Source organism: Tamandua tetradactyla, chromosome 4 (assembly GCF_023851605.1).
Source record: "Tamandua tetradactyla isolate mTamTet1 chromosome 4, mTamTet1.pri, whole genome shotgun sequence".
NCBI lineage: Eukaryota > Metazoa > Chordata > Mammalia > Pilosa > Myrmecophagidae > Tamandua > Tamandua tetradactyla.
The window spans coordinates 107,737,147-107,760,019 of record NC_135330.1 but is presented as its reverse complement, the minus strand read 5'-3'; the positions used below and the strand labels follow the sequence as shown (position 1 = coordinate 107,760,019).

Below are 22,873 nucleotides of genomic sequence, written 5' to 3'. Positions count from 1 at the left end.
TGGTTTATGTATGCTTTCTAATGATCTGGAACATTATGGAGGTCCCTTATAGCCATGCCTGGAGCCATCATGTTGAACTCATCCCAGTTTGCTTTTTAAGATTTAATTGATGGCTGCTGGATATCACAAGCTACTAAGAGTCATAAAAATAAGGTAGGCTATCTAAGAATAAACACAAAAGTGTCAACGCCCAATCCTTCCACCGTTCATGAGAATGACCCCACTGTTTATTGTGAACTGTAGGTTGCTGTAGTAACAGGAAAGATCTACATTGGTGGGGCACTGGAACAGATGTCGTGGCCTGCAGAGGTGCTTTGCCTAAATGACTCCTTGTATGGTCTAGTCTCTTTGTATTGTAACGTTTAAAGAGTCAAGAGTCCAACTTATCCTTGTGAGATTAAGCCACTTGCCCTAGAATCCTGATGAATAAATTTTCCACATCTGTAAGAAAGGTTTGTTCTTTTGTACTCCTTTGATCTGGGCTTGAGACTTCTCTCTTACTCTCCTGTTTGATATGAGATGTTCGGTCAAGTCATCTAAGACCTGCAAACCAGATCCGTCTGCTTTCACTCTTTCACTTCATCAGTGAGGTCACTGTGAAGGGAGGCCCAGGTTTCAGTTCCAGTGTATGTCAGACTGTGGACCCAAAGTCACACTCCACACTTCTCTTGATTTCTTCTTAGAAACAAAGTTGTTTAAAACGGCCTGTTCCTGAATGTCATATGAAGCAGATTTAGGGGTAAATGGCCCTGACAGAATGTGGTATGCCAAATGTGTGACTATGGGGTGTATAATGGGAGGTTGGAGGGGAGCTGTGACCAGCTTTTTTCCTAGTCTGGGTGTGACTTCCACCCCAAATCGTTCTTGGAATTATTGCCAGTGGGATGAGAGCACAGCATTTGACTATGGCTGGAGAAGGGGAAAGTAATTAAGACTACTTGATGATGTATCATTATCCTCTTCACAACCTTGTTCTAAAATTTTTAGAGGCATCCAGAATTCAGGGACCTATAACTTGCAATTCAAATTCATGCATGTGTATTGGTATTACCTGATGGATATGGTAATGATTTTGGAGTTCTGTGAAAGGAAAGACTCAAGAAAATTGTGATATAATGATTTATTTTGGGTGTTTTCCTCAAAAGTTAGATGATCTCCTCAGCCTCACTGATATCCTGTGCATATTCTTTCTATCGCTGTCCTTAGCATTAGGAAATAATGTGACAGCTCTTTCTCTGTTCTTTGAAAAGATGATATCCTTTTTGTTCTTCAGAAGATACTCGTACCCACTCCATAAAGTCTCTAATGGAATCATCCACCTCAAAAGGAACAATTTGGCCAGAGTTTCTGCCTGAGTGATAGTCTAAAGGAATCCTGTGGGTTTTTTATTTTTATTTTTTTCCATTAGTTTCATCTAACTTTGGTTGTCTCAGAATAGAGTAATGGAACTGACTCACCTCAGTAGGATGCCTTTTGGCCTTTGCATTATCAGCTTTCTTCATCTGAGAATCTGACTGTGAAAGAAGTCTGCCAACAAATCATTGCTTGGTGCAGTTGGTGGAGTTATTTGGGTCACAGCACAGGGAAATACCTCTAGGGTGGAATGGGCCTTCTGAGTGAGGGACTCTTTCTTTCAGAGTGACTTGAAGAAGAGGGGTGAAGATGCAGCTCCTAAGTTTTTAACCCACTTAACTGGAGGCCAAATATTTTGTAATGGTGTTACTTCTGTGGCAAACCTTCTCAGTGATGTTTGGCCTGGTAACTGGCCCAAAAGAAAGACTCTAGAGAAAGACTGGCTTAACTTGAAGCCCATGGTCATTTTTATTCCTGTTCTTTGTGCCTTCAGGTCAGACTCCAAGCTGGGTCACCAGTTCCTCCTCCATCCAATCCTCTTCTTCTGTGTGGTTGGTGGCTGGTTCTGGTGTGCCCTACTTGTCCCAGACCCTGTCCTGGCCTGTTCTCCTTCTCTCCCCTTGCCTGCCTGGTTCTCAGTCTATCCAATATCTTAGGCTTGTCTTTCCTGTCCAGCCTTGTGCTTGCCTCTTTGGGTTTATGCGCCTTTCTGCTCCCCCCACTCTCTGAGACCTCTCATTTCTAGCATCTTCTGGTTACCCTCCCTTCCAACCCAGCTCTGGGTCCTGGGCGCCCACCCTGTGTGACCAACTGGGCCTCCAACAAATACCAAGTTTTAAAGACCCTGCCACTTGGCACAGCTAATTTTAGAAGCAGCAAGCTTATTTTATGTAGTGATTTGATCATATATATATAGATAGATAGATAGATATGGCTTTATATATTATATATTTACATAATGTATATAAATATACACAAAATATATAGTATATTTATGTAAACTATGTAAGATTTATTATATGTATGTAAAATGAAATTTATACATAGTTATTTCCTTCCCCGATTATTTTCCTGTCAGACTTCAGCTCATTCAGATCAAAATTTTGCTTCTCTAGGAAGTTCATAGTAAATCTCTAAGGCAAATGTGAAATCTGCCATTAATACATACAGCCTCTAACATGGATGGGGTGGGAGGCCAAACCAAAAGGCAAGCAATAAGAAACTGAGAAATAAGAGAAACATCTAATTTGGAATAGATACTTTTTTTTTTTAGGTCTTATATCTATTTCATAAGCCCCCAGCATTTAAAGGGGACAAAGAGGAGTTTTTGGAGAAACAGTTAAGTGGTTACAACATACAGGTGACTCAATCTAGTTCTTAGCCCTTTTTAGGTATCACAGGGTCATTTTGCCTAGGGACTTAAGCTAGTAGTCTCTCTTTAAAACTTTTCTAAACAACAGAACATTGTTAGAATTGAGTGAAATTTTTCTGTTGCAAGAAAACTCTTTATCAGAAGGAATTAAGAATTAATTATCTTCATATAATTGGAGTGGGTTTTTCTCATTCGCAATACGAAACAGTTTCTGCTTTGCATTGCTGTCACCCTTCGACTAATACAGTGTAGTCACTATTGGTCACAAAGCACTATAAAAACAAATTAATTTGTAAAGTTTACTATGACAAGAAGTCAATACCAGGTAAAGCTTCGTTTTTGTCTAATGCCATTATCATGGTACTACTGGGTATAATTGATAAATAAAAAAATAAAAAAGCAAATATAACTTTCAAGCTGATTGCCTGTAAAGAGCTTAATTGAAAACAGGTTTTTTTTTTTGTTTTTAAAAAGTTATTTGTTTTAAGTGTACTTTAAAAAACAAAGGTCTTATTGATAACATTTTAAGTGTATTATCTCTGCGGGATTTAAGTAAAAGGTCAAATCTTGTAGAAGTATTTTTGGTATGACTCAGTTCTGATCAAAGATAAACTTTATCAAGAAAATGAAATTAGTTAACATTTTCAAGTCTGAGCCCTTATTTAAAGGGGCAGCAACTGCTTCACTCCCCCTGACCCTTGCAAAATACACACCTTTAGAAGGGCACTCTGCTTAAGAAACATGAAAAATGCAAAATGCTATTTTGTGGATGTTCCAGAAATAAGTTAATGTTATTCAAAAGGGGAAGAGCATTGGATATCTTTCAGTATAAGAATAAACTTAAATCATGTACATAATTTTTGTAGTGTAGACAGATGCAAATGTCTACAAAAATAAGATGCAAATCTTATTTGCATTTATTCAATTAAAGGACCTACATTTGACCTCAGGAAAGCAAATGTCCAGCATTTAATTTAACCATTAATTTCAGTTTAGTAGAGAATCCCCTTTGCCCACTGTCCTTTCCTGCACATCTATGACTTGTCCTTCTCCTTGATCTACCATAACTCTTCCATTATTTCATTGGCAAAATGATAAGTATGAGCAATCACAGTAGGGCAGGCTCCATTTGCTGCTGGACTGCCTGACTCAGCGCTTACAAATGTTTAGTCATTGGGCTCCTATTCCCAAGGAAGAATCCCCAACCACTGAAGGAATTAACTCTTGTTAGTGCACAGTTCCCTCTGAGACAGGGAGGGAAGGACTTTGCATGCTTTCATAGTCAGCGTTCCTGCTGCCCTCAGCTTTCTGAATGGCAGCTGAGTGTGCTTTCCTTACTGAGAAGAAAGCAAGTGGGACTCGGATCCTCAGAAAGCCCTGCTGGGTAAAAACTCTGAGCAACCTACCATATTAGCAACAAGAGTCTCTTACTCCCTAATATTCCCTGACAAGGAAACCTCTTTAAGGTTGGACTCATCGTCTTTACCTTATTTCCAGCTCTTGAAGTGGCTGTAAAGAACTGCCTTCCTTTAGGTGTGTGAGGCCACCACTGCTCAATCAGTTCCATGGCCTGAGGCCAGGAAGCCCTGCAGCAGCTAAGACGCTGGGCCACCCCCGGCTTTGCACCTCTAGGAACAGCATTCTGCCTTAGACAGGTTCTTCTTGCATTTACATCTAACACTCTGTCAAGCAAAAGCCAACCTGGGTTCTTTTCCATTTAATGTTGTCCTCCCACTTAGTCTGCTGTGTGCATCATCAGACTCTGTTACCAGCTCACCCATTCTCCATTACCCACTTGTGCCTTGCTGACCAAGCCCTGCTTTTGTTCATTCATTGGCAGCAACATGCCCAGCCGGGAGCAGAGGATCCAGGGGATCCTGACTGGTCTAGACCAATTAAGATATGTCTTCCCATTTACTTTGCAGCTAGGGGTGGCTGTGTAACCTGCTTCTGACCTGTGACCCTAAGCAGCAGAAGTTTGCTTGAAGGAAGGGGATGAAGACAGGAGAGAGGAGACATTTCTGGAGAAACTTTTGTGCTCCTGATAAAAGACTGCAGAAACTACTGGGCTACTTGCCCCTTTGGGTCTTCACCCTGGTTTGAATGCAGATACATTGCCTGGAGTTGGAACAGCAATCCTGTGATGATGCAGCAACAAGCCAGAAGACCATTATTGTAGCATGCTAGATATGGTAGAGCAAAAAAGATAAGTTGAAAATGGATCCCTTGATTGCTTGTTGTGTCACTGCAATAAACTTCATCCTTGTTAGCTACTGTCATTGGAGGATTCCATGACTTGGCATAGAATTTCTAGTTGACACACAGAAAAAATTCAGATGTGCAAAGAATATAGTTTTCTTTAACATTTTTGTTTTTGTTTTAATGATAAATAATGTAGACTTCTTGAACCTTTAAGGTTAGTAATAGTGTTGGTGGAGGTGGTGGTAGATTCTTACCTTTATCAATTAGCAATAATTTATTTTTGGTAAGTGATCTGTTTGTTCAGTTTTCCTTCCACTTCCCTGTACTTCTCGAAGATGATATTTGAGTAAAATGAGTGGGGTGTGATGAGACAAGGAACCTCATGCGGTGGCTTGCTCGAGCTGACTCATGCGACTTGTAAGAACTGATTGATAAATTCTTAGTAATTTTGTGAGTCGATTGTTAAGCATGCCAAATATTAAAAATTACCTTCTATACACTCACATTCTACAAGAGTCAGGCAAGGATGGAAGGATGGAATCAAAATGCCGATGGAGTGATTGACCTGGAAAAGGCATAAGATGTCCTATTTTTTTTTTTTATTGGACAAGAAAGAAGTGGGGAAGAGTGAGTGGAAATAAACCTGAAGGTGGATGGGACAGAAGTTGTAGATGAATGTTTTTCTTTTCTGAAAGGTAGAAAGCTTCATGTTGTCTGTTGAGGATAAAGGGGCTAGGGTTAGGGTAGGGGACTTGAAGTATGTGGGACAGATTTGGAAACTGCCCTCCAAAAACAGACTAGAGGGCAGAGCTGAGGTTGGAGTTCTTAAATTTGTATTTTAGGTAAAATGGTTTTGGTTTTTCTCCAATAGTGTCAGAACATTTAGGAAACAAAGAGTGACTGGGGATTATCTGAGGGGAACAGATGGACAGGGCCAGAGAGCCAGAGAATGTAGATGTTGGTGATTGACCAGGTTAGGCTTGTATTATCCAAGACCAAGGGCTCAGAACTTGTTACAGAGCTATCTCATATCCTTTTACATTTGTGTTATGCCTAATGACAAAGGACACACATGCACACATACGCTTTCAGATTAAACTACAAGATCCACTTTATTTCACTTTCCTTTTTCCCCTCTTTCTTGCCCTACAAACCTTGATTCCAAAGATAGGGAGGGAGGCCCCTACTTATGGTAGTTTGAAGCTCTGTGTACCCAGGAAAAATTATGTTATTTTGTTTTTGTTTACATGGGCAGGCACCGGGAAACGAACCCGGGTCCTCTGGCATCGCAGGCAAGCATTCCTGCCTGCTGAGCCACCATGGCCCAAATTATGTTATTTTAATCCACTCCTGTAGGTGTAGACTTATTATAGGCGGTACCTTTTGATTAGGTTATTTCAGTTGAGGTTTGCCCCAGGGCAGTCCTCTTATTGGAATCCTTTGTAAGACAATAAAACAATAGAGAAGCTTACATAAAAAAAGCCCCAGAGAAACCAAGAGAGGACACATAGAAAACAGAAAGGAAGTCACTGAAGCCAGAAGCTGAAAGCAATGAAACCCGGGAGTGAAGGCCCAGCACATGCCACCATGTGCCTTCCTATGTGGCAGAGGTGACCTGGATGTCAGCAGCCTATTTTCAGAGTCCAGGTTTGTCCTGTTGATGTCTTGAGTTGGACATTTTCACGGCTTAGAATTGTAAACTTGTAAGCTAACCCGTTGTAAAAGGCAACCCATTTTTGGTATATTTCATTTTGTCAGTACTAACAAAATAAAACACTCAAGGGTGCATTTTGCACTTCCTCTCATTCAGTGGTAGTAGCTTCATGTTGATGGGAAGTAAAGGTAGTGAGAATTTTTTTTCCCCCAGCCATCTGTGTGTCCCTGCAGGGTGTTGAGACATTTTCTTCAAGATGGAGGGAGCCGGTGTGGGTGCCAGCAGTGACATCACAGTCAGAGATGCAGCAGCCCCAAGAGGGAGCACAGGGCTTCATTTTAATGGTACTAACTGGGAGTAGCTATGGTTCTTATCAGTTGTCACCTGCCATCAGCTGTTTTCTCTTCACTCGATTCTAACCAATCTAACGCAGTCATTAAAAGTTCAAACCAACACTTACATCACTGTCCTAACATGGTTTGCAATTTTAGGTCTATGGAATTTTCTGATTTAATCGGTAGTCTGGTGATCAAAGGGAGGTGCTTCATTACATGGGCCTTGAGCCAAGGAGACAGTTCCATGAGGGGATTTTCTTGGCATTTCCTCTGATTACAGGTACAGAGCAGAAAAATGTCAGGAAGCATTGATAAACTGGAGTATAGGCAGGGATTGAGGGTTTGGCCATTTGGTGATGCTTGGAGGAGGTACAGTGAGAGAGGGAGCATTGATTTCAGGTTTGCATTTAAGATGCACTGTAAAGAGAAGAGAGCACGAACTTGGGCGTTTGCCACCATGGTTCGGAATCCCAGCCCAGCTATCCGATTACCACCTGTGGAGGTTGTCTCCTACAGCCTAATGTTAGGTTTGTTAGGAGGGTTATGAATAATGATGGGCTGTCGGCTGTCCTGGCCCTTGTTGAGCATCAGCATCTGGTCGTAACTTGTGTTTTGATGCAGCGTGCAACTTTGGGTTGGGTTGCTCAAGATGTTGGCCATTGGAGCAGGGGAAGTCAGATTTGCTGAGTCATCAACATGAGTGTTGAAGTTGCACAGGACGCTGTGGGGAGTCCAGGCAAAGAGAAAGACTGAGCCAGGTACCAGGGACTCAAGATTTACTTGGGGAAAGGAAGGGAAGAAGACAGTATTCTAGGATAACACATGCATGCAAAGGAAGAGGCTCTTGAGGAAAGATCAGATGGCAATACTTTGGAAAAGGCAATGAAGAGCCACCCTTTCTGCTGTGGTGAGCAATACTCAAAGAACTTTCTATTGCCAAACCCCAGGCCACTTGGGATTCTCCTTCTGCCTCTCAAATATTTTATTTTCTTCCTTTTCTGCTGAAGGCTCCTGGGATACAGTCTACTTTTCTTTCCTTTAGCAGTTGCTGATATTTCTTCTTTCCATTGGGTTTCTGGTCTTCTCATCCAGTTCACCTGCTGATGTTTTCCTTTTCTTTATTAACCCTGAAGATCAGCAAGTACCATTTTCATTTTGAGGACTTCAAAGCTGCTCACAGAAAGGAGCAATCAGAGAGGAGAGCAAAAAACAAGTGTAGAAGTCAGTAGTATATCTCTAGTGCAGCAGGGGCTCCACCTTTCTTCTAACTCCAGGTTATTTTTTGTCAGCCTGTCAGTGAATGGGGAACATCAGGATGTATTGGCAGCTGCAGGACTGTAAGTAGTTAGGTCTACAGAGCAGAGCAGCTCTTTCTTGTGGTCTGTTTTCCCAGGGATGGAGACCCCCAAAGGAAGACACTGATCAGGGCCCCTCACCAAGCCCCTCTGCCTTGCTGGTCTCCTCCAGGTAAAGTCCACCCAGAACCATGATGGATATGGGCAGTTGACTAACCTGTTTGATATAGAAGGACCAGAGGTTGTGAATTTGCCCACCTTGTTCATTATCTTGCTCCTCACAGATATATTTATTTGGAATAAGACACTCTGCCTCTCTGGGTAGAGCAACCACTCTCTTGTCTTCTACCTCCCCTTCTCATTCCCACATAATCCTTTTCTCCTCTTCCCAACGCCCCCCTCTTTCAAGCTCCTGGTGACTCTCCTTCCCTTGAGAAGTGCTGCCCCCATCCTCTGGAGAGAAAGCTTCTGCTCCTTGGTTCCCTTTATGGGGCTTGCTCAGCTCAGCTCCTCAGACTTGCTGGCTAATGGGGTAGCCTTCTGGGGGGCAGGGTGGGCTCTGGGAACTCGGCAAATCCCTTCTTCCTTGTGGTCTGGGTGGTCTTGGTTAAGGAGCTCTAAAGCCTCATTGGCTGTCCCTGAAAGACTGAGATGATTCTGTGCTGGCAATGACATCCGCTTCTCAGTACTTTACTCTGTTTTTAATCGCTAGGATCGCTTTGTAAGGCACACGTTTGTGTGTGTGAAATTCTTCGAGTTGCTCTGTTTGTTGAAGAATAAAGCCTAAAACCATCACAAGTGCAGTTGTCTATTCTGAAATCCCAGTCAGTCAGATAGAAGCACCCTTCAAGTCTTCACTGCCTTTTTTTTTTTTATAGTGGAGCCTTAATACCTTTTAAATTTCCCTCAGTAAAGTAAAAGGCGCAGATTAAGAATTTATGGTAAAAGTGTATTGGAGGCATTATATCACCTAGAATTTCACACATTTTGTTATTTTTCTCTCTTGCATCAGCCCTTTTAAATCCTGGAAGGAGAGCAGACATCTGGTTGTTTTTCTGTTTTTTTTTTTTTTTTTTTTCTGTTTTGTTTGGAATTGAATTCCCTTAGTGAGGCAGTTTAGACAAGCAGCGTGGACTGCCACTGTGAAATGCTCCAGAAGTGGGCAATGATGACACTCCCTGATCCCACAGAAATATGTCAGGAGATTTGCTCAGTCAGGCCCCGTTAAATACAGTAAAAAGACACCAGAGGATCCTGACACCCAATGGACCAGCCCAAGCACCCCGGAACAAAGTGATAGTTTGGGGTTTGCTTAGTGATTTAATAACGATCCCCAGGCAGGACTCAGGTAGTGGTTGCTAAGTATCACCTGGGTGGGATGTGAATGTGTGCTGAGGCAGGGGTGACTGGTGGATCTGGAAGTCTGGCCTGTCTGTTACTTACATCTGCTCAGTGCACTTAGGAGGAGACATCGGCTGTGCCTCCGAATGCGCTGGGTGATGCTTCAGTTTACTGCTTGAAGTTTTGCTGAGATCATGAGACTCCCATGTCACATATGACATTTCCCTGCAAAGGACAGTGGTTACAGCAGGAGGCTCGAAAGCTGGCCTGTGTGGGACTGAATACTATCTTCCTGGCAACGGAATTAGTCATTCAGAACTGCTGTCTTTCCATTTGTAAAAGAGGGTAGATGGGGTTAGCGTAAAGGTTAAATGAGTGAGTACCTGAAATGAGCATGAGACATCAAAAATGCTCAATGAAACTGCTTTCATCATGACATCTAAAAGCATTTGAAAGACAAAGTTCTCAGTAAAGTCCTTATTTCTGTGCTAGGCAACGTGGCAGGGCAAGTTAAATATGGTCTTGAGTTTCTTTAGATATGCTATCTCTTGTCACTCTGTTTTCTGTGATCCCTTTTCTCCAAGCACCTCCCCCAATCTTCCTTCTCTCGGTGACATTAGAAGTGGCTCTCTGGACAGACCAAGACTTTATTTCCCAGGACATATACATTTTAACAAAGACCGAAGAATGACAGTAACTGGGGTAGCTGTTCATTGACTTCATAGAACCCTGACCAGGAGTCAGACGCTTTCAGAAAGAGGGACTGGAGCCAAGAGTGGGGGATGTTCCCCAGAGTCACCCAGGAACACTAACGTGAACCCTACTAATGGTATTTGCCACACAAGTTCTGCCAAAGTGAGGGAGGGCCAGCCTTTGGTTTACAAACTTCTCATAAAAATGCAGTTCATGTTATGAATGGTTATGCCCGTTAGTCATTTTTATATCTTATGTACTCTTTTGGGTAGATTGCTTTAGACATTGTGATGGCTTTCCTTTGAAAATCTAGCAGAGATCTGATTCTGAAGGCCTGGATTTTTTGTTTGTGGAGCATTTAGGAGCATGACATTCTCTGGGGGAGGGATGGCTTGGGTAGGGCACTGCTGTGGGGGCTATGGCTGGAGAGAAGGATGGAGGCATTGTGTCCCTGAGGGCTGAAGACAGGTAAAAGGGAGCAGGGGCTCGGGTTCAGAAGAGAGGGGAAAGCCTGCCAAAGACAGCACAGGATGCCATGACTGAGCTTGAACAGGCCTGGGTCCAGCCACAGCGTGTTTGCTTCATAACTTTGTGCCCAAGTTATTTCACTTCTCTTGTAGGCCCTAAATATTAATATCTGATGCTGTAACTTGACTTCAGTGGTTTAACATTTTACATCACCAGTGAGGACCAGGATTTTGGAAAGTGAATTCCTTCATTTTTTAATGTTTCACTTCTTTCTTCCTTCTGGTGCTAAAGTGGGGAGAGGGGAGAGAGGAGAAGTTCAAAAGGAATAAGGATGGTTTGGCCTTTTTTTCCAGTCAAAAATGGCAGACTCATCTCTGCATAGCTGGGTTCAAATGACCAGGTTTCCTCCAGATTCTGTTCTTTAGTTGAAAAAGCATGTCATATGTTTCTATCTTTCCCCCCTAAGGAATCATTTTGCATATCTGGCTACCATTTCATAATCTTTTCATTGCCATGTTTTTTGAGTATGCAGTGATTGTGATAATTTTCCTCGGATACTGGAATGGCAGGAGTGCTAAGACCTTATCTGACAAAGATTGAAAGAATTACTTCCTCAAGTGTCATTGTTGTGGTAATTCTGTTATTTGAAGCAGAAAACGACTTGCCTAATTAATTTACAAATATTTAATATTGCTAATAGGATGATAGGATTATATTGCTAATAGCTGATAGGATGAATTAAAAATATTTTTTCCATATTGCTAATAGGATGATAGGATTATATTGCTAATAGCTGATAGGATGAATTAAAAATATTTTCTCCATACTTTTCTGTTTTAAATTGTTTCTGCCACAGTAAATATCTTTTTTCCTACTCTTCATTTTATTTTTTATAAGAGAAGTTGTAGGCTTACAGAAAAATCATGCTGAAAATACAGTTTCCTTATATCCCCCCACGCTCCCCTCCCCCACAAGTTTCCCTATTATTAACACTTTTCAGTATTGTGGTAACTTATGATACATGAAACAATATTATTATAATTATACTATTAACTATAGTCCATAATTTACATTAGTGTGCACTGTTTGTGTTGTATAGTCCTATATATATATTTTGAATTTTTTCTAGTAACATATATAAAACTCCAAATTTGGCATTTTTAAAATCACATTGGGGGTCAGACCATGGTGGCTCAGTAGGCAGAGTTCTCACCTGCCATGCCAGAGACCCAGGCTCAATTCCTGGTGCCTGCCCATGCAAAAAAAAAAAAAAAAAAATCGCATCTGAATATATAATTCAGGGACCTTAATAAGGTTCTCAATGGTGTGCTGCCATCATCACCATCCATTACCAAAACTTTCCCATCACCCCAAGTGGAAACTCTGCACCAATTAAGCATGAACTTCCCATCCCCTACCTCCATCCCAGCCCCCATTAGCCTCTATTCTAGTTTTTGGCGCTATGAATTTGGTTATTTAATTATTTCATATTGGTGAGATCATACAACATTTGTCCTTTTGTGTCTGGCTTATTTCATGTGACATATTGACTTCAGGGTTCATCCATGTTGTCTCATGTATCAGAACTTCATTCCTTTTTATGGGTTAATAATATTGCATTGTATGTGCACAGTGCATTGCTTTCATCCAGTCATCTGTTGATGGACATCTGTGATGCTTCCATCTTTTGGCAATTGTAAATAATGCAATGGACATTGGTGTGCAAATATCTAAGTCCCTGTTTCCAATTATTTGGGGTGTACATCTTGAAGTGAGATTGCCAGGTCATATGTATTTCTGAACTTAACTTTCTGAGGAACTGCCAAACTGTCTTCCACAGTGGTTACACCATTTTACATACCCACCAACAATGAATGAGTGTTCCTATTTCTCCACATCCTCTCCAACACTTATGATTTTCTGTTTTTTAAATAGTATCTATTCCTGTGGGTGTGAAATGTATCTCGTTGAGGTTTTGAATTATATTTCTCTAATGGCTAATGCTGTTAACATCTTTTCATGTGCTTTCTGACTAATTGTGTATCTTCTTTGGAGAAATGTCTCTTTAAGTCTTTGGCCCATTTTAAATTAGGTTGCTGTTTTGTTTTTGAGTTGTTAGATTTCTTTATATATTTTATCTATGATATCTTTATTAGATTTGTGTTTTCCACATATTTTCTTCTATACTATTGACTTTTTTTTTTTTTTTTTACTTTTGTGATGAAGTCCTTTGGCATGTACAAGTTTTTAATTTTCGTGAAATCATATTTCTCAATTTTTGTTGTTGCTTGTTGTTTTAGGGTAAAGTCTAAGAAACCATGCCTAACACAAGAGCTTGAAGATGCTTTCCTATGTTTTCTTCCAGAAAATTTATAGTTTTGGCTCTTATATTTAAGTTTTTGATACATTTTGAGTTAATTTTTGTATATGGCATGAGGTAGGGGTCTATCTTCATTCTTTTGCTATGGACATCCAGTTTTCCCAGCACCATTTGTTGAAGAGACTATTCTTTCCCAATTCAGTTGTCTTTACCTGCTTGTCAAAATTCAGTTGGCCATAAAAGTGAGGGTTGGATTCTGAACTCTGAATTTAATTCCACTGGTCTATAAGTCTGTCTTTGTGCCAGCTCCATACTATTTCAATTATTGTAGGTTTGTATAAGTTTTGAAACATGAGTCTTCCAACTTCATTTTATTGTTTCAAGATGGCTTTGGTAATTCCATAAAATTTGATGATCGTCTTTTCTATTTCTGCAAATAAGGCTACTGGAATTTTGATTAGGATTGGATTGAATCTGTAAATCACCTTGGGTAGAATTGACACCTTAACAATATTTAGTCTTCCTACCTATGGATATGGAATGCTTTCCTATTTATTTAGGCCTTCTTTGATTTATTTTAGCTATGTATTATAATTTTCTGTTACAAGTCCTTTACATCTTTCATTAAATTTATTACTAGATATTTGATTCTTTTAGTGGCTATTGTAAATAGAGTTTTTTTTTCTTGATTTCCTTTTCAGATTTTTCATTACTAGTGTATAGAAACACTATTGATGTTTGGGTGTTGATCTTGTACCATGTCACTTTGCTGAATTCATTTATTAGCTCTGGGAGATTTGTTCTAGATTTTTCAGGATTTTCTGTATGTAGGATCATGTCATCTGCAATTAGGGAAAGTTTTACTTCTTCCTTTCCAAATTGTTTCTTTGTTTATCTTTTTTTGTTTTTGCACACTATATTTTAATATTTTAAATTGTTCACTCTGGGATTTAGTTCTCTCTTTCTTAAATTTGCCTCAAGTTGGTAATATGACAGAAATATCCTTGAGTTCCAGGAGCTAACAGAAACAAACCAAGACAAAAAGCACCTTTCACACAGAGATGGTATAATTTAGGAATGCCTAGAGTGTACAATGATGGTGGTTAAATGTACAAATTAAAAAATGTTTTGCATGAGGAAGAACAAAGGAATGTTAGTATTGCAGGGTGTTGTAAATAGATGGTCATTCATATTTTAAAACTTCAACTTCTGTTTGCGACTAAAGGGAGAAATGTTTATTTGGTGCAAAATTTATATTTTGACTAGTGCATTTTCTAATTTAACTTGTATGGTCAGTTTAATCGAACACTATAAGTACAGGGAATCTTGAATAGGGCATGAAATTTTGTTGGTTTGTCCAGGTTAGTGTGATGCCCTGATAAATCCCAGGGTGATTTGAACAGTGAATAAAGAAGTATTTGCAAAGTCCCCTTGGGGTAAAAAGGAGAAAGGGGGAAAAATTCAACCACCCCTTTTAGAGAATTCCTGATATTCTTGCAAGCAGCGGGGGCAACCAAATCAATAGGCTGAGCCCTCAATCTTTGGGTTTGCCACTATGAAATTTGTCCCTGCAAAGGATAAGCTAAGCCTACTTAAAATTAGGCCTAAGAGTCACTCCCAGAGAACTTCCTTTGTTGCTCAGATGTGACCTCTCTCTCTCTAAGCCGACATAACAAGCAAACTCACTGCCCTCCCTCATCTATGTGGGACATGACCCCCAGGGGTGTAAACCTCCCTGGCAATGTGGGACAGCTGGGACTTGGCATCAAGGTATTGAGAAAACCTTCTCAACCAAAAGGTGGAAGAGAGAAATGAGACAAAATAAAGTGTCAGTGGCTGATAGATTTCAAGTAGAGCCAAGAAGTTATCCTGGAGGTCATTCTTACGCATTATATAGATATTCCCTTTTTAATTTATGATGTGTTAGAGTGGTTAGAGAGAAGTACCTGTAACTATAGAGCTGTGTTCCAGCAGCCATGTTTCTTAAAGAGGATTGTATAATGATATAGCTTTTACAAAGTGATTGTGTGATTGTGAAAAACTTGGGTTTGATCCTCCTTTTATCTATGGTATGGACAGATGAGTAAAAAATATGGATAAAAAATAAATAATAGGGGCAACAAAGGTTAAAATAAGTTGAGTAGATTGAAATATCAGTGGTCAATGAGAGGGAGGAATAAGTTGTATGGTATGTATGAGTTTTTTCTTTTTTATTTCTTTTGCTGGAGAGATGCAAATGATCATAAAATTGATTATGGTAATGAATACACAGCTATGTAATGATATTGTGAACCATTGATTGCACACCATGTGTAGAATGTTTCTATATCAAGAATTTGTAAAGGTTTGTAAAGGTTTACAATAAAAATATTAAAAAAAACAATACCTTTCAGTCTTTGCAAATTGCCTCTGTGTTGGCCAGTGCTATCCTTAAGAGATTAGTCCCCTAACAAGAAGATTGGCTTGAGGTAAGTGTGAAGTACAGGGTCATCTGAACTTGCCTGGAGCCTGCATCTTGTCCTCTTTTGTCCTGGTCCTCTGTTTATTCATGGCCTTAGGAATTCCTCTATTTCCATGAATCAAATGTCCCATCTACTCCCTAAGAAATAGACTTTCTCCCCCTCCAGGGTATTCTATTATAGCTTAGGGCCTTAAAAATAGGAATACTTTGTTCCCAGCCACTTTGACTTAATGGTTTCTTGTTGGCTGCAAGCTGATTTTCCTGCAAAGCATATTCTGAAAGGTGGTCAAGAGATAAGTTTCCTAGTTTAGTCTTCCAGACAGCCACTCAGCAGACTGGCACTGACATACAGTCTGCAGTATGTGCAGAGGGATCACTGTGCTCCCTTTAGAATAGGGCCAGGGGCCCACAATGGGAGCACAGGTTAGCTCCATACCAAGCTGGGAAGAAGGAGGGGAGAGGCCAGCAAAGTTGCTGTGAGCTTCTCCTACCATTTCTACAGCTGCGTTTTCTTGATTCAACACTCACTCAATTGGTACACCCCTTTAACTGTTGGGGGTTTTGAGGAGGATGGCTCTGATGGTTTTTGCTAGTTGTTCAAAGATTCCATGAGAGAATGGAACCTGGACCATCTTATGCTCCATCTTGGTTGACCAGAAGGATAAATTTGGGGAAGCCATTACTAGTATCTAGTTAAGTAGACTGAGGGCAAGGAAGTGCTTTCCAGTTATCTGGGGATCTTTATTACTTTAAGAAAATAGGCCTTATTTAAGTAAATAGGAGCCTGGGTGCCTAATTTCTGATTTGAAGAGGATGGTTGAGAAGCAGACATAGTGCTCATAAGAAACCAAGTGAAATCAACCCAGAAAACACTGGTAAGTTTAAAAAGGCATGGTGCATTTGATTCCTGGTGTCTGCCCATGCAAAAAGAAAAAAAGGCATGATAACATATTTGAACATGAAGGTACCACTTGGGAAATTACCAGATTTAATCCAACAAACTTTTTACCGTCCTTTTACTGAGTGGAATGTAGCAAATTTCAAAGGGTTTTGAAAATTCCTTTGACTTAAGAATTGTTCTGGGAATTTACACCAAGGAAATAACTGGATTCAGGTTTAAAAATGCTCATCTAAGTATTCTTTGTATTAGCCAAAAATATGGAATCATTTAAATAGCCAATAGTAGGAGACCAATTAAATAAACAATGATGGTAAGTACCCAATACTGGAATTTTATGCAGTTATGAAAATGATGATGCAGACTTTATTGGTGGACATTTTTTATAATACAATGTTGGTATTAGAAGATATAAATGAAACATTTTTATAAGAAAAAATTGTTTTGTCAGCATAGAAAAATTCTAAAAGTTTATACACCTAGAGATTATCCTACAATGTCGGGTTATTAAAAATACTTTTCTATGTTTTATGGATTACTTGCAATAGGAAGGTATTATTTTTAACAATAAAAAATAGCAAAAACATTCCAAAGGAAGAGGAGGCCAGTTGTTTATAGTTCTCTTCCAGTGCCTTATTGCTACAACTGAGAAGGCCTACCTTAATTAAGAAAAACACAAGAATATATGACTTTGTGGGGCTGCAACTGGTATACTTGGAAATGGCAATTTACAAATGGATGAGTCACCTGAGACTTGCTAGTCATTAGCTTTACATTATGTACCAGATATTTTTAAGTACCAACAATAAGGAATAAAAACGCCTCATACCACAATCCAGCACATTGAAGGTCCAAGACAAAATGAAAAAGAATATCAAATCAACATGAAAATTGCTGTTGGAGGTTCTGGATGGCCACTTGCCATCTGGAAGATTTGCTTTTCCCAATTCTCTAATTGTTGAACAATTGGACCCCTTTAGGCTCTGTCGTAACACCTCTACACTTTTGATCAAATGGCTTACATTTAGCAAAACTTAAGGATGACCCTTTAAAATCATTCTACCTTGTCCCCCCTACATTGCTCACCATTACACAATCCGGGGGCTGAGCTTATCTGGGTGAATCTGGAGCAGAGTCTACCCAATTTTCAGAAAAGATCAATACCTCATCGCCAGCGTGTGAGATTTCTGAATCACAGGGCTCAGCTCAGAGCAGCTTCATTCCAATCCCTTGTAAGAGCTTGCCATTTCAGAGTGACTACTCTTCATCACCTTCATCAAAGCTTGGCTGAGAAAAGTGATATTTAATGGAGGTTTATTTAGAATTCATCCTATGCTCTAGATGCCACAACCCAAACCAAGCGAAAAGTCCATTCTTGGAATATTCCATCTAAGCTGCTCACGGAATGATATTCACTGGCTACATTTTAATTTTATTCAAGAAATACAGAAGTGTCTTAAAAACCATAGTGCTGCCATCTCACGGGACTTTATGGACGTAAGCTCCAGGCTGAGGGGAGGGCCAAGAGGAAGGCAGGAGGGACAGGACTCCACCTCTTGTCTCTGCATCAGGTTTGTTCTCCTTTCTGCAGCTCCAACCTTCTCACCATCTCTGGTCCACGTAACAACCTGCTTATTAGCAGAACGAACAAGGCAACTAGAGCAGTCCCGTCCCCCAACATTGGCCAGAGTGATGGGGGGTGGGGGGAAAAGGAGCAGATGAAGAATTGGGAACAGTTTTCAGAGAAAAGGTTTCTATTGCATTTTAGTATTTTTAAAGAAAAAAAGTCATTGTCATATTTTTCTTTTATAGGTCATAGACCATGAGATAAGAACCTTATTTTGTTAACTTTTAGGCCCTTGGAGGTAGTATATATTTTTATCACCTGAAATTTCCTTTTCTAGAAGTTCTTGCCTTTGGAATAAACATCCTTATGACTTAGATTTTTTTTTTTAATTGTAGTGACATATATACAACTCAACATTTCCCATTTTAACAACTTTCACATGTACAATTCAGTGTTATTAATTACATTTGCAGTTTTGCGCTACCATCATCAACATCATCGTCCAAACTTTTTTGTCACCTTTAAGGAGAAACCCTGGACCCATCAAACACTATCGTTATTCTCCTTACCTCCTGGGTCCCTGGTAATTTGTAATGTTCTATCCAACTCTGTGAATTTGCTTATTCTAGATATTTCATATAAGCAAGATCATAGAATATGTCGTTTTGTGTTGGGCTTGTTTCACACAACATGACGTCCTTAAGGTTTATCTTTGTTGTAGCGTGCTATTGGAACGTCATTCTTTTGTATGGCTGAATAATACTGCATTGAGTGTATATGCCATATTTTGTTGGTGGACACTTGGGTTCTTTCTATCTTTTGGTTGTTGTGAATAATGCTGTTATAATTACTGGTGTACAAGTGTCTAAGTCCCTGCTTTCAATTCCTTTGGATATATACCAAGAAGTGGGATTGTTTAGAAAATAAAACCTAGAAAGTTATACACCAAAAAAGGCAGATGATAATTCTGTATTCAAGTTTCTGGGGAATTGTCAAACTGCTTCCCTCAGAGATTGCACTAGTTTAAAATCCCTCCAGCATGTTTAAGGGTCCCAGTGTCCTTGCATCCTTGTCAACATTGTAATATTCTGTTTTTTTTTCTTTTTAATAACAGCCATTCTAGTGGATGTGAAATGGTATGTCGTTGCGGTTTTGATTTGCATTTCCCTAATAGACTAGTGATGTTGAGCATCTTTTCATATGTATTGGCCATTTGTGTGTCTTCTTTGGAGAAATGTCTATTTAAGTCCTTTGCCAATTTTTAAATTGTGTTATTTGTCTTTTTGTGTTTAGGTTGTGCTTCAGATTTTGTATTAAAGATTGTGACAAGAAATAGGTATAGAAAATAATAAAAATTCTGGTTTATTAGGGGGTTAGAATGTGTTGAGGGGACTATTAGTGATATTACTGAACATTCTCAAAATGTTCCACATGCTTTAGAACATTGTATTTAGCATTAAATGTAACTGTTACTTTTCTCTGTGGTTCAGAGACAAATATAAAGCTAACACTATTATTCTAGGGTCCTGTGTTTTGTATTTTTGTGTGCTTCTCCTTTCTCTTTCCATCTCTCTTTCTCCTTTCCTTCCTGCCTACCTACCTACCTACCTACTTTCCTTCTTTCCTTCCTTTCTCCTTAAATCACTGCTCATTTCTGTTTTAACTGGTCCTGATGCTTTCTTTCTATTTATACTTTATCAATTTATTACATGAACATTTATTGGAAGTGCCTCAAGATCTATAGGAGGGAGGCCAGTCATGAGTAAACAAAGAACAAGTTGTTAAGAACTCACTTTCCACCTCTCTTTCGTGTCTCTGCTCCCCACCCCACCCCACATTTACCTAACCATCTTTATACTTTATCACCTCTCCATAAATTAGTTTTTAAACTGCTGCTTCTTGTAATTTAATCTAAAGGAGTTGGTAATGTGAAAATATCATACAGGGATAGACACATGGGAAGATATAAGGGAGCTTTACCTATCACTTTGCATATAACATTATGTTTTGCAGCTCCTTACAAACCCTGCCCATAAGACCAGTGCCTGATTTATTTCTGTGAATGCTTTTTGCATGCAAAATTGTGAATCAGCAGACAAAAGTTCTTGTCTTATGTAGAGAGGAGTCTGCCTATGCGTGGGATACGATAGAATCTATTTGATGCTCAGTTTAATTCATAAGATGCCCTTCTAAGCATGCCTTTATTTTTAACATGAAACATATATTATACAAGTGAGTGTGTATCTGTGGCATATATATATATATATATATATATATATATATATATATATATACACACATAGGTAGGATTGTATATCTATATCATATAGGTAGGAAGAGTAGATGTGACATATGTCCCTGTAATGATATATCTAAATGTGAAATCTCACATTCAGTAACAATTCTCAAGTGTGTTTTACCGGCATTTTATTAGGAAAATTTCAAGAAGAGTTTGAGTTTTACAGTTGTACAGCTATATGTTATCTGACAAAGGTGGTAGAGTCTTTTGATGTGTTCAAATGAACAATTCCTGAGACATCAGTGTATCAAAGAGAGAAAAAGTGTATTCCTAGGCATGTAGCAGGAAATGAGATGGTCTATCAGCCCAAAATCTGTGTCTCCAAACTGCAGTAACTCTAATAGAAATTTTATAGCATTAAAAGGTGGCAGGTTTTAGGATAATGAGTACAATGGCTCCAGATGATGTAATTAGAGGTGATCTAATTATTGGGCATGCACAGATTGATTACATGCTTAGCTACAGAGCATATGTAAGAAAATGGTGGCTTTAATATAAGGTGGCATGATTTTTACTATTATAACGAGGTATAACTGACTTGTAGGTTAAAGTCTAAGCTGCTGCGCATGTCAGGTGGTCCCATTTTGGTTAGATCCGGTCTGGGTTACAAGGTAACTTTGGATTTAGGGTGGGTTAGTTCTGGGCTGGCCCAAGGCCCTTCATTAATAAACTGTCTTTAGTGATTACAAGACTCTAAAGCTGAAAAACTGGAATGGGTACAAATGAAGGTTAGTCACAAGGGTTTTGCAATCACAGGTGCACAAGATAAAGGCTGTGCTGTCATTATCAGAGATCAAGGCAGCTGGATTACAATTTAGAGAGTTCAGGTATTTCCCTCTTAGAGAGTTCAGGTATTTCACCCTTTAAGGTCTAACCAGAAATACTTTTATTATACTTACTGCATCATATCTAGATATCCAACTAACTATCCCTCTATCGCTACACCTTATTTTCTGGATACATATCAAAGTATGTGGCAGGCACCAAAACAAATCACCATGCACATCATTAGCTAGAGTTAAATATTTTCAGATTCTTTTCTTTTTTTCCTTTGAGTTAAAATTTACATGTTAAATTTACATATTACAATAAAGCGCACCCATTTTACGAGTGCCACCGGAAGAAGTTCAGTGCATCTATAAGGCTGCGAAAACCCAACAGCCATCGGGATCTAGAACAATTCCACCATCCCCTTCCCAGTCGGTCCTCACCCCCACCTCCTCCCAGAGGCAGCCATTAGTCTGATTTTTTCTATCACCAATTGGTTCTGTCTGTTCTAGAATCTACGACTAGAACCATACAACCTCTTTTGAGAATAAAAAGTGTTTTTATTTTACTAACATGAAGTTTAAAGTTCTGAGATGAGGAAACTCAGCCCTAAGGGTCCGAAAGTGCATAGAATTACAGATTATTACCAGTGGGGTATCATCTGGTGCAGAACAGTAACTTACCCCCCAGGTGTGGGAGACAAGAGAGACCTAGCAGTATGTTCACTTCCATTAGTTTCTTGGCCAGTCACTTCCATTACAGTTTCTCCTTTGTGGAATGCAAGAGTGAAAAGCTTTCTGAAGGGAATCTAGTGAGCAATCAAATAAGCACATTTGTTAGGCATCTGGCCAAGGATTATTTGTTAGTCAGTTGAAAGTACTGAGCCCTCTGCCTGGCTTTGGGGTCTCTGGGGACAGAAACACATCCTGCAGAGAGGCCCCCAGCTGGTGCAGGGGCAGGGAAAGAAAATTCTAAACTCCAGGAAAAGGTGGGGCAATCCACTCTTCACCAGCTCAACTCATGCCCTTCTTTCTTTTCTCTTCTCCCTTTGCTTTCTCAGTCCTCTTGACCTTTAATTTCCTTCCTTGTCTTTCCTCCCCTTGCAGTAGCAGCGCTGCCTGATCCCGTGTGACCGAGGCGCTTTTGTAACTCCTACAGTCAGTCCATCAGAGGCTTCGCGGGAATTTCTTCCCACAGTCATCTGGAGAGCGCCACGATCGTTTCCCCACACCCACTAGGTCGCTGGGCTGTGTCCCGCTCAGCAGGGCTGGGGAAGTGAAAGCTGCTAACCCACCGCAGCTATGAGTCAGCATCTGTCCCGGTGGACCGCGCGGCCTGGGGAGAGACCCTGGGAGAGGATGTGGAGGAGGCGCTTTCCTTTCCCAGACTGGAGATCAGACATCTCCAGGGAGGCCGGGAGGGGTTGGGGGAAGGGAGAGGGGGGATGGTTTCATGCACATTCGGACACATTCATACATCACCGCGTTTGTTTGTGGTGACTGGTGTCACAATTCTAGAATGTGTCCTGAAAGTTTCAAGCCCCGAAAAAAAAATCACTGAAAAGTGGATCTGAAGTTTGAGAAAATCTATCTACCAAGCATAAGGAGAAAAAAATAATCACATACTGACTAGCTAAAGGAACTTATCGTGTCTAAAATGTATAATGTGATTTTCAGACGATGCTAAGAACTGAAAAATCTTTAAAAGTTTTCTCAAGTTTTTTTCTTATGTTTAAATGTTCAGTTTGTTGCTTATAAAAGGATAGACACATAATAGGCACATAATAGGTATTCAGTGAGTTTTTGTTGGACACAGAAAATGCATTAATTAATTAATCTAAGGGGAGA

General features: G+C 39.8%; 1 long non-coding RNA gene across 1 annotated transcript in view; it reads right to left on the bottom strand.

Annotated features, from left to right (window-relative positions):
• LOC143679257 (uncharacterized) overlaps positions 1-22,873 on the bottom strand; it is a 66,341-nt gene that overhangs the window by 3,784 nt on the left and 39,684 nt on the right. The window contains exon 2 of the long non-coding RNA XR_013173615.1: positions 17,557-17,679. This is a non-coding gene — a long non-coding RNA (uncharacterized LOC143679257). The remainder of the gene's footprint in view (positions 1-17,556; positions 17,680-22,873) is intronic.